General features: G+C 44.9%; 1 protein-coding gene across 1 annotated transcript in view; it reads left to right on the plus strand.

Moving 5' to 3' along the window:
* Positions 1-2991: 2991 nt before the first annotated feature.
* Positions 2992-12565, plus strand: part of LOC139273266 (zinc finger and BTB domain-containing protein 2-like) — a 56672-nt gene continuing 47098 nt past the window's right edge. Inside the window, exon 1 of the mRNA XM_070889935.1 lies at positions 2992-3169. The gene's annotated coding sequence lies outside the window, so the exon portion shown is untranslated. The remainder of the gene's footprint in view (positions 3170-12565) is intronic.

The raw sequence follows: 12565 nt of genomic DNA on the forward strand, positions 1-12565 counted from the left end.
TTTTTTAACGTGTGGTGACCGTTGCACACCAGCCACGGGCTTGACAGAGCTAGGTCTTGGTCCAGTAGCAAGTATTAACCAAGACGACTGGAGACCTACTCCGCTGCACGGACCTAGTGCGCACACATATCGCAGTGTGGGCTGGCCCGTGCTGCCCCTGTGCCCTCGCCTCTTCTGGGCCCCGAACTCGCGGCTCTCCTAGGCTCCGATCACGTCCCTCTACAGTCTCTCGCCGCTCCTTTGCCCCGAACTCGCCGCTCCTGATGTACCTGCCCACGCTCCAATCACCAACCTGGACCTTGGTGATGTCCCTTTTCACTGCCGTTGCTCTCCTGCTCGAGCACGTGCTGCTCCCTGGAATGGTATGCTGCCACGCTGCTCCTTCCGCTTCCCGGCCTGCTCCAATGGTGCTCGCAGGCCGGGGGGCGCACAGACTGCTGGGCTAGGCTGCCACACTGCTCCTTCTGCTCCCCGGCCTGTACCTGTAATGTACCACTACAGGACATTGGTGAATCACACTGTACCACTACAGGAGGTTGGTAACTCAGACATTGTGCTAGTGCAGGAGGTTGGTGAATCACACTGTACCACTACAGGAGGTTGGTGAATCACACTGTACCACTACAGGAGGTTGGTGAATCACACTGTATCACTACAGGAGGTTGGTAATTCAGACACTGTGCCAGTACAGGAGGTTGGTGAATCACACTGTACCAGACAGGAGGTGGGTAACTAACTCACTCTGTGCATGTGTCTGAGCTATGATGACCAACATTCCTGACTTCCATGCAGCCTCCTGTCTTGGGGTCGCAGCCTCACACCTGCTTGGATTGCACTAGTCATCCCTGGGATATGTCTTGCTTTCTTTCAGTGAAAAGATTATTCTGGAGACAGGCTTATCCCAGCATTCCTAGTGGTAGTGAAAGGCTTCTATTAAAACTGCAGGATGTACAGTTTTAATAGAAGGCTTTCATTTGCAGATATGAATGCTGGGATAGCACACTCACAGCAATGGGAACACAGTGGCTATATCATATAGCCATAGGGTATGTGAAGGAAAATAAAAGCGAGAAATAATGAGACAGATAAGTGGAAAGAGACAAAGGGAAAGACAGTGAAAAGAGAGTAACATAAAGGAAGATATTGTGCTTCCTGTCTGGTGCCACCTTTGTGAAGAATGAAGCTTATGTTGTACTGCCAATCAGCACCCCGGGTATATAGTTTGTGACTGAAAATCTTACTGCTAGGACTTGCCATGTTAACAGCTCCTCCAGATTCCCCCCCACCTAACCTTGCAAGTAGGCAGTATGATTGCTCACTCACTTAGTGCTGAATACACTGTGCCAGTAATGTGGTTCCACAAGCAATAGAATGGCATTAGAAAAGATGTAGGTCTGCTCTACTATACCTCACTGCCCAGACCTTTGAATACTTGTGCAAGTCAAAGGATGTAATGTTTCACTTCAGGACTGGAAAAATATCTCTGTGGTGAAGAATGAAAGGGCACATGGGCGAGTGACCGGGTGCCATTTGATACTGTAGCCCAATGCACTCATTTATTTTTTTAAATGATTAGAATTGTACTAGTGAATTATCCTAAATCAGAGAGGGGGATAAATTGCACACTTAACAACAGCTTCAGGATCTCCCTGCTGCCTGTGCTTTATATGCTTTCAAACTGCTGGTCAAAGGCATCTTGAAAAGCAGACATTTTGTGCATAGTCCCTTCGTGACATCAGCAGCGAGATAAGAGGGCTATGGTCAGCACACCCAATTCCTGCTGCCACTGAAGAGGAGATTCTCCACAAAATGTCTCCTCCCAGCTGCCTCGAAGCAGCATTTTGAAAGCCCAGAGCACAGAAACAAGGGAGGGCTCAAGCCCACTGCCCACTGAGTGTGAGGATATATATCTCTGATAACAATTACCCTTCCCCTTTATATGGAGGGACGAGGCTTAGCGTTGCTGGAGCGCACACAAAAGGAAGCTGCTCGTCTCTTAAAGGCACAGTAAAAATAATGTGATCCTACAATAGAGGGCTCCGGATTAATACCTTTGCAAACCTTACTTTGCTGCAAATAAAAGTGACCTCAAAGCACTAGAAAATGGAACGTGGAAAATCCTGCAACCCTAACCCGAAATTAAATCTCCATAAATGAATGTAATAAAGAGAGGGATGGGGCAAGATACACATGTATATTTTTTACTGACCCCTGCCGTGTTATACAGGATGCAGTGAAAACAGCAATCTAAGCATCGGTAACTGCCTGACCCCATTCATTTCCCCCTGCCTTGCTTAAAATGTAATCGCCTCACTACCATATTTGGACAGCGTACTACCAAATGACCTTGGATTGTTGCTGCGGACCTTCGGGTGGGCTCCCCCCTTTTCAAAAAAAATTGCATTTGCAATTAAAAAATATATACGTATAAAGGGGAAGGATTCCAGAGCAAGTTAACTTTTTCATCGGAGTAAACAATAGTTTAAAAGTTTTGCTCAAAAGTTAAAAGGGGCTGCAATTAAAAAAAAACGGTGCATTTATTTAACGTGAAGGGGAAAGGAGGAGAAAGATTGCATTGCAGCAAGAACGTGGTTATGTCGGTGCATTTATTTGTTCTTTTTTTTAAAAAACCGGGGAGGTGTGCCGGTTACATTTAACTTAAAAAGGGGAAAAAGGGGGAGGGGTTGTATTGCATTGTAGCAGGAAGATGGTTCACGCCGGTGCTTTGCATTTATTTCTTATGTTACCGGCTAGATGGAAGAGGGGGCGAGGGGGGTAGGGGAAATGTCCCGGTACACCGGTTGCGAAGCAAAAGGTGCTGGAGAGGGGTTGCTTTGCTTGTGTGTGGCTGTAATTTTGCTGCAGGCAGGCCGCTCGGCCGGCACCGCCTCGCGCGCCTTGCCCTGTGCCTCGCGCCGCCTCAGCGCCCCGGGAGCTCTCAGCCCACTCCGGTCATGTGACGGCGAACGTAACGGAACGTGCAGCAACCGTTTGGCAGTTTGGTTGCGAGGAAGGCGGCGGCGGCGGCACGGAGCGCAGCTCGGTCAGTCGGTGCGCAACGGACGGCGGCAGTGGCGGCGGGGGGAGGGGTGGTGAAGTAAAAAAAAAATAAAGGCCGGGAATAAAAACTTCAAACGCCGCACGGAGCAGGAGGAGGAGGAGGCCGCAGGTCGGTACCGGGTGTGTGTGAGGAGAGGCGGGGGGAAGCGGGACCGGGGAGGGTCCGAGCTGCGTGTATGGCTTTGCACGGTGAGGCGCTCGGGTCGGCCCAGGCCCCCGCACCCCCCCCCCCAACGCGTGTTTACACCGAGCCGCTCTCTCCACTACCGGTGCGATGAGGAGAGGGTGTGATTGGGGCGGGAGGGGGCGAAGAAGTGGCGGCCGCCCCCGGGGCCCGCCGGTCTCTCTTTGTCCCCACCCATGCCCAGATGCTGGAGCTGCGGAAGTGGCGGCCTGCGGGAGACACTCATCCGGTCACACGGGCAGAGAGCAGAGCGAGAGAGAGACTGCCGGCGCCACAGCGCCACCAGCAAACGGGGCGGGCTCCCAGTGAACTATTACAATAATGGGCCGAGCCGAGCTGAACAGTGGAGAAGGAGGTCATAGTGCCAACAAGGCTGGCTTCTCTCTCTCTTTCTATACTCACTGAAGTCCGTGGCCGGTCGCGCTCCCTCCGTGCGCATTTTTTGTGAATGAGTGAATGAGTGAATGAAAACCCTCCAAAGACGAAGGGTGGTCTTAAAACGCACCTCTTGGCTTTTATCACACTTTAATGCGACCACGTTGATGTGCAACTTTCAATCCGCTTGGGAGTTTCTATTTAAAAAAAATACATATGCATGTTTATAAATATTGCGTTTGATCAGCAAAGTTTGAGATGTGACTCTCCGCTGCTGATTTTTGTTTGAGCAGAATACTTTGGGAGTTTGCCGACTTCCTTTAACTCTTGCTCTGCCCAGCCTGCAGGAACTTGGTACCGTTAATCTGACAAATCTGACGCTTTAAATCGCACTTGTGACCTAACGCAAGTGTAATGTTATACAGTTAATATAGTTCAAACACCACCGCCAGTAATCGTAAACGGTTCATTTTACTATAAACACAGTCTGTAATGTTACACAGTTAATATAGTACATTGATCTACTGTAATGGTAAACCGTAAATGTACTCTTTGGTACTTTTGAGATTAATTTGCCCCACCCCCATGTGTGACAATACAGCTGGAACTATGACCATCACCTTCTACCCAGTTCACTCTGAGAACTGGGTAACTTGATACAATTTTCTTTCTCCAAATCAATGGTGACTGTTTGAAAAGGAAAGCCCCACTGAGCACTGTGGTTACAGACTGTATGCACAGTGCCTCATGTTTCTGTACTTAGCTGTCCGATTCAGTTGTTTAATTTATATTTGTTCCTATTGCCACCAAGCTATATATTAATCAGTACATGGTGAGCCTGATTAAGACGTTTACCAGAAGGCAGTTGCTCATTTCTGAAGAGGAAGTTCACACAACCGAGGTCCCTGCTTTTTATGGAAAATCATAATTTTATCCTATAAAAATGGTATAAATCCATGGAATAAAAACAACATTTGACTTAAATCAGGCACTATGGTTATAAAGAATAGCAGCCCTTTGTATACAATAGGCAAAATCACTGGTTTTAATTTTGTATATTAATAAAAAGCAGATGAAATTAAAGAAAGTAATCCCTAAAACACCAATAAAAGTTCTGGATAACCATGCCATAGAAATAGAATTTGCCTTATTCAATTACTGTGTAAGCCTTGCACATGATGTTATGGGATGGTGGTAAAGTGCTGCTTGCACTTGAGAAGCTAAAAACAAATACTAAAATAAACATTTTATTCCACGTGTGGATTTATCACTTGAGTTACCACTTTTATTTGGAGTGAAATAAAGTGAATATTCCATGTATAATCACAGCTGACTACTCTTACACTTCTGAGTGTTGGCTTGGGGAAAACATGATAAAGCAGTTTGTATATAAAGTATTATAGTAGGCATTTTACTTTAGGACATTTATTCTAGATTTAACTAGTTGACCCTGGTTCTGTTCATTTTGAAATGACCAGTACAAAGGCTGTCACACTTCACTAAAACTGATCCTTAAAATGCCCTTGTACACTGCTATACTATAGGTCTTGACACACTTCCAGCAGAACCCTATCTCTATCCAAGTATCAAGGATCTCAGACTTCTTATCTGCAGTGTGACCCCAATCAGAACCCGCCAGCTAACTGGAAGAGCTGACAGATAGACTCGGCCCCTAGGTCGGAATCCGAATACGTCCTTTCCAATTTATTCAATGTGATTTTAACTGGCGGGTTGTGGTATAATTTAAAGACCTAATAAATTGTATATCAAAAGAACACATTTTAATAAATAGTGCCAAAGTCACTATTAGAGTAACCACAATCTAATTTGAAACATAATTAAGCAAGTCCTACAATTCGTACTGAAATGGAATTCTTCAACTTAAATTGACAGGCCTGCTGCGGTTTTAAGTACAACAGCAGGGGGCAACTGCATGTGTCGTCATCATGTAGGATGTGCGGTTAACATTGTACTTACTGAGCCTCCTTCAACCAGCCAATTTCACTCTGCATTGGGGACAGGAAAAGACATACAAAATGGGAGATATGTGAGTTATGGATGTGTTGTAATTTTTGCGGGGGAAAGTGAAATTAGTATAACTCGTCATTCAGAGTTCAGATCCACGTCTATGAGGGATATTCTACAACAATTCATTTTTGGTGAAAGGAATGATCTTTTGAAGAGCGTTCAATGGGAGCGTGGTGTTAGGGCTGGAACTTTGTCCTTTCATCTGTGAAAACTAGGTTTGAATTAATGCCAGATGCCAAATGAAAGTCTCTTATCTACTGGTAAAAGGAGTCCTATGTAAAATGAGTTTAGGCATCATGAGAAGCCTTTTGTTCTGAACTTGCATTTAGTTCTTAATGAATGAGTTCAAAGCATAAGACTGCCCAATATCCAACACAAATTGGCTAGAAGGAAGGCTGATGTGGGGAATGAGAAAGAAATCTTCTGGTGCAGTTGGGCTGAGTCTTAAGTTTAGTTGAGGCAGTGTAGAGATAAGAGTTCTACTCTGTCTTGTGTTTGAATCTGACACTAGATACCCAAAAAAGTTGTTTTTTTCCCCCTGCATTGGGACGTTGCTAAATGGACCCAGGAATTCATCCTGAAACTTTTATTAAAGTACTAGAATGAATTGAAAATATGAGATCAGGACTGGTCCATCGAAAAAGGAACACCTCATGGTAGGGATTACATTATGGTGTGCTTCTGTGGAGTATTTCTGTGTGGTGGGAGATGGGAGACGGGAATGTACTTTCAATTTGAAGGTCCCCATTATAGAAACACTACTTGAAAATATTAGCAGTGAGGCTTTCCTGGTGTGGCTTAGAGTTTAGCTGCATTTTCTACTGCAGTGTCAAACCATAACTGTTAGTTGGGGCCCCTGGCTTCATTGCTGTTCTGTGCTAAATTGACTAATCTTACCAGAGGCAGCAGGGCACAGCAAAAACCCTAGGAAGCAGAAATACCAGTAGAGTTTCAGTGACCCCTGCTGGGAAATGTGTGAACAGGAGTGGTTGTAATATCCTCAGTAGTTGAATGGTCTGCTAATATTCACTGTCTAGGCTTGTATATGAAGAAAGGCCACTTGGCACTGGAGGGCTTCCTGTGCCCATGCTGTAGCACGAGTCACTATCTTTAGAAGAGGAGGGAAAGAAAATGAGAGGGACTGGGGAGTTGGTGATTTCAGAGGTGTCATGAGGTACATTAAGCATATCTGGCCTGACGCCGTATGGTAGCATAGCATGTCACATATTTTCTGTGGTGGGGAATCCAGAACAAGGGGATACAATCTTAAACTTCAAGCTAGGCCCTTCAGGAGTGAGATCAGAGAGCACTTTTTCATATAAAGGGTAGTAGTAGTTTCTCCTCCAAAAGAGTGTGAACGCTGGGTTAATTGAAACTTTCAAGACTGAGATTGATAGATTTTTGATGGTTAATGGTATCAAGGGGTATGGATCAATGAAGAGTAAATGGAGTTGAGGTACAGATCAGCCATGATCTAATTGAATTGTGGATCAGACTCGAGAGGATGAATGGCCTACTCTTGATCCTATATTTGAACAGTTGCAAGTTGCTGTTGTAATTAACAGCAAATTCACCATTTGGTGCTGACATCCAGAAAACTAGCAAGAAATTAGTGACTTTGAAAGTGGGTTTGAAATGGAGCCTCAAATGACCAATTAAATGGTTTGTGAGAGTCTGTCAAATAACGTGGGATTCAGGGTTGCTCGGGTGATGGGAGAGGTTTTATTTGTACTATATGTACTCTGCCACCTGTGACAGAGACTGTGGTTCTCGTATTGGACTGTGCAGTCACCTAAGAACTCATGCTAAGAGTGGAAACAAGTCTTCCTCGATTCTGAGGGACTGCCTATGGTGATTATATGGATCAAATTCCTAAATGTGTTTTCAATCAACAGGCTTATGATTTTGTTACACATGGCGAGCAGAGGAAATCTTTCTCTGATATGACCAAAGTTTATGAAAAAAATTGGGATGGGTGGTGGATGTACATGTTAGGATTACGCTTCTGTTTGGAATTAGTTGTTGAAATCGGGATTGCACTTTTTTATTTTTGAATCCATTGGTAGGAGTCTGGTTGGGGAGGGAAGAATAACTCAAGGTTTAGTCCGTGTTTGCCATGTCACCCATTATTGACAGCCCAATAAAGTAAAGAACAAGAACAACAGAAGCTTGCATTTATATAGTGCCTTTAACTTAGTAAAATATCCCAAGGTGCTTCACAGGAGCGTTATCAAACAAAATTTGTCACTGGGCCACATAAGGAAAGTATTAGGGCAGAATATCAAAGTTTGGTCAAAGAGGTAGGTTTTAAGGAGCGTCTTAAAGGAGGAAAGAGAACTAGAGAGATGGAGAGATTTAGGGAGGGAATTACAGAGCTTCGCACTTTGGCAGCTGAGGGCACAGCCGCCAATGGTGGAGCAATTAAAATGAGGGATGCACAAGGGGCCAGAATTGGAGGAGCACAGATATCCGCGGGTTGTAAGCAATGTTGCCGCCAAACTTTTGGGGGTGCATGGCCCATTCAATTTCTTGCACGGTTATTTCAATTGTAAAGCCATTGAGCGGAAGTGCTGGACCTCCAGATCACTGCGCAGTTGTGCAGGTTCACGGGAACATTGGTTGCAGGGCTGGAGGAGATTACAGAGATAGGGAGGTGCGAGGCCATGGAGGGATTTGAAAATAAGGATGAGAATTTTAATATCGAGGCGTTGCTTAACTGGGAGCCAATGTAGGTTAGTGAGCACAGGGCTGAACAGGACTTAATGTGCATTAGGCTACAGGCAGCAGAGTTATTTGGATGACCTTAAGTTTACGGAGGGTGGAAGATGGGAGGCCGGCCAGTAGTGCATTAGAATAGTCAAATCTAGAGGTAACAAAGGCATTAATGAGGGTTTCAGCAGCAGATGAACTGAGGCAGGGGTGGAGTCGTGCGATGTTACGGAGGTGGAAACGGGCATTCTTAGTGGACGTGGTCGGAAGCTCATCTTTAAGTCCAATACGACACCAAGTCTGGTTCAGCAAGAAGGCAGCAATAGTAATTCCAGAGCCCTTGTGAACAGTCTGGAATTCGGTGCTTTCAGAGGCAGCGCTACCCCAGTGTGAAAGTAAGCAGAATGAGACTTGCTATACGAGGCAGTCTTCTGTTTTTACAGCTAACGGGCTGAATATCTCATCCTGCATTTAGAGAGTAGCAAAGTGGTTTTACCCTAGTCATTTGGGAAAGGATAGCAGCCAAATAAATCTAAATTGTAACTTTAAATAGCTGTGTGAACACAAGTGCACATGCGCATTTGGTGCTCTGGTTGCTGTAGAAATCACCCTGAGACACTGTTGCAGACCATTTTTAGGAAAGAGTTCTGCAGTATAAATGTATTTCTTTTGATAGTATCTCTGGCCTTGGGAGGCAACAACACCAGCTTGTTTATAGTATTTCACCAAAACTTGACTGGCAGTGTGGTAAAATAAATTCTTTTTAGCATTCTGTGCTTTTTGAACATTATTGTTGTTAACTGTGTAAGTGGTAATACTTTGTTCTTTTCCTACTGGCTGAGATGGGTTAATAGAAAAATTGATAAACTGTGTTATTGTATAACTTTTTAAGCATTTACACGGAAGATTCCAAGAATGGAATATGTGCATTGTAATTTATACAAATAAATAGATAATGTAGATAATGGTTGAAGGGCTGTAAACTGTTGCCTCTATGGGTTTCAGAAGTTTTCAAGACTGTTATAATACAATTTCCAGTGATGCACCACAAAAATCTAATTAGTTATCTTCCTGCCATGCCACAGTAACTTAACCGAATTGTCCTTAATCTTTGGTCATATAATTCTATTCTCAGTGTGAAAATGCCCCCAAGTGGTTGCTTTGTTCTATACAACAAAGCTCAAATAAATATCAATTCATTGTATATGAACTTTCAGCATACTGGAATTTTGGCAGATGCTAGGAAGGGCATGGCCTGGCACTGCAGTGACATTGAATTGGGGGAAAAAATTAACTTTAAAAAAGAAAAATTACACTATATGTTATGTATTGATGCTTAGGGTAACCAGACACCAGGCGATGCCACTGTCGGAGGTCATCGGGCTGTACCCTTGTGTGTGCGGTCACTGGTATATAAGCAGGGGTACTATGTCACACGGGTGCTTTGAACGCGAATAAAGTTGGATCAGGTTTACACCTGAGGCCTATTACAGTAACAAGACTCTTGCGTCGTGACATTTGGCGATGAGGTAACTTAAGAATCTTTGCATGTACAATGGGCACGATTGGAATTCTGGAGAGATTCATGGAGGGCGAGGATTGGACGAATTTTATCGACCGCTTGGATCAGTATTTTGTGGCCAACAAAATGGAGGGAGAGGCTGACGCAGTTATGCACAGGGCGGTTTTCCTCACCGTTTGTGGTCCGAAAATTTACGGCCTTTTGAAGAACCTTCTCTCGCCTTTACGTCCAACGGACAAAGAGTATGAGGATTTGTGTGCTTTGGTGCGTGACCATCTCAAGCCAAAAGAGGGGATCATCATCTCATGCTATCGCTTCCATACGCATGTTCGTGCTGAGGGCCAGGATGTGTTGGGATTCGTCGCCGACCTATGACGTCTTGCTGAGCCGTGTAAGTTCAGGAACGTGTTGGAAGACATATTGCGAGATTTCTTCGTGATAGGCATCAACCATGATGTGATTCTTCGGAAGTTATTGGCAGAAGAGAAGCTGGATTTGAGAATTGGCATTGCGACTGCCCAGGCATGCATGACGACTGATGATAATTAGAGGTAGATATCATCAAAGAGTCGGAGCTCCACGGCAGGTACTTGTCAACAAGATTGTGTCGTCTTCTGGCAGAGCTGCTTGTGGCAGGGCCTACTCGACTACTTATGTGAAACCTGTAGCTGCTCAGCATCCGCCAACTGGTACAAATCTGATTGCCCCCACAACACTAACAGGATGAAATCATCGGCCTCATCAGTGTCAGTTTAAACAATATGGCTGTTCGAAAGTGGGGCATCTTCACACAATGTGCCCACAACTGAGCAAACGTGCTGCCACTCATCACATTGTTAATGATGACCAGTCCAGTGCTGGCCCAGATACACAACCCGGGGAGGAAGTGTATGGTCTGTATTCATTCTTGAGAAAGAGTCAGCCGATAATCGTTAATGTGAAGCTGAATGGCATGCCTGTATCAATGGAACTGGACACGGGTGCGAGTCAGTCGATAATGAACCAAAGAACATTCGACAAGCTGTGGGGCACTGAGGCTGTGAAGCCTAAGCTGAGTCTGGTCAATGCCAAGTTGCGTACTTACACTAAGGAACTCATACCGGTGATTGGCAGTGCAGTAGTCAAGGTGTCATATGATGGTGTGGTTCATGATTTACCATTATGGATCGTCCTAAGTAATGGTCCAACGCTGTTCGGCAGGAATTGGCTCGAGAAAATCAAGTGGAAAGATGTCACAGCGTTGTCCTCAGTGGATGACACTTCATCTGCTCAAGTTTTGAAGAAGTTTCCTTCTTTGTTTGAACCAGGCATTGGTAATTTTACTGGAGCCAAGTTGCAGATTCACCTGGATTCTGATGCTAAGCCTGTCTATCATAAAGCTCGGTCTGTTCCTTACATGATGAGGAAGAAGGTTGAAATTGAGCTTGACAGACTCCAACGTGAAGGGATCATATCACCGGTCGAGTTTTAACGAGTCAGGCTTTGTGGAGACTACAAGATTACGATTAACCGATTTTCGAAACAGGATCAGTATCCGTTACCAAAGGCTGATGACCTGTTCACCATGCTAGCTGGTGGAAAGTCATTCACTAAACTAGATCTGATGTCGGCCTATATGACACAGGAGCTTGTCGGTACTTGAAGAAACTCACCTGCATCAACACCATAAATGACTGCCTACAACAGGTGTCCTTTTGGAATTTGTTCGGCTGCAGCCATATTTCAGAGGAATATGGAGAGTCTACTGAAGTCCGTTTCTAGAACTGTCATGTTTCAAGATGACATTCTGGTCACAGGTTGCGACACTGCTGAACATCTGAACCATCTTGAAGAAATCCTGCATTGTCTGGACAAACTGGGACTCAGGCTGAAACATTCGAAGTGTGTCTTCATGGCACCTGAAGTTGAATTCCTGGGGAGGAAGATTGCTGCTGATGGCATCAGGCCTACTGATTCGAAAACCAAGGCCATCAAAAATGCACCCAGGCCTCAGAATGTGACGGAGCTGCGTTCATTCCTTGGGCTACTCAACTACTTCGGTAATTTCTTACCCAGATTGAACACTTGATTAGAGCCACTGCACATGCTACTCGGAAAAGGCGACAACTGGGTCTGCGGTGTGTCTCAAGATAGAGACTTTGAGAGAGCTAAAAATCTACTCTGTTCAAACAAGTTGCTTGTTCATTATGATCCATGTAAGGGTCTTGTATTGGCCTGTGATGCTTCATCACATGGGGTTGGCTGTGTACTCCAACAAGCAAATGAGTCGGGTAAGCTACAACCTGTTGTGTATGCTTCGAGAAGCTTGCAAAAGGCGGCAACAGCTTACAGCATGGTAGAAAAAGAAGCTTTGGCCTGTGTGTATGGGGTCAAAAAGATGCATCAGTACCTGTTTGGTCTTCGTTTTGAGCTCGAAACAGATCACAAGCCACTCATTTCATTGTTTTCGTAAAACAAAGGTATTAATACCAATGCATTGTCCCGTATCCAGAGGTGGGCGTTGACATTGTCTGCCTCTGGTTATGTTATTCGTCATAGACCGCGCACTGAGAATTGTGCCGACACCTGATAGGGAGACGCCTCAACCTGCAAATCTACTGTTAGTAATGGATGCTTTTGAGAGTGAAGGAACTCCTGTCACTGCTCAACAAGTTAGGATCTGGACCAGCCATGGCCCTATTTTATCG

The sequence above is a fragment of the Pristiophorus japonicus genome, chromosome 9, assembly GCF_044704955.1.
Source record: "Pristiophorus japonicus isolate sPriJap1 chromosome 9, sPriJap1.hap1, whole genome shotgun sequence".
Lineage (NCBI taxonomy): Eukaryota > Metazoa > Chordata > Chondrichthyes > Pristiophoridae > Pristiophorus > Pristiophorus japonicus.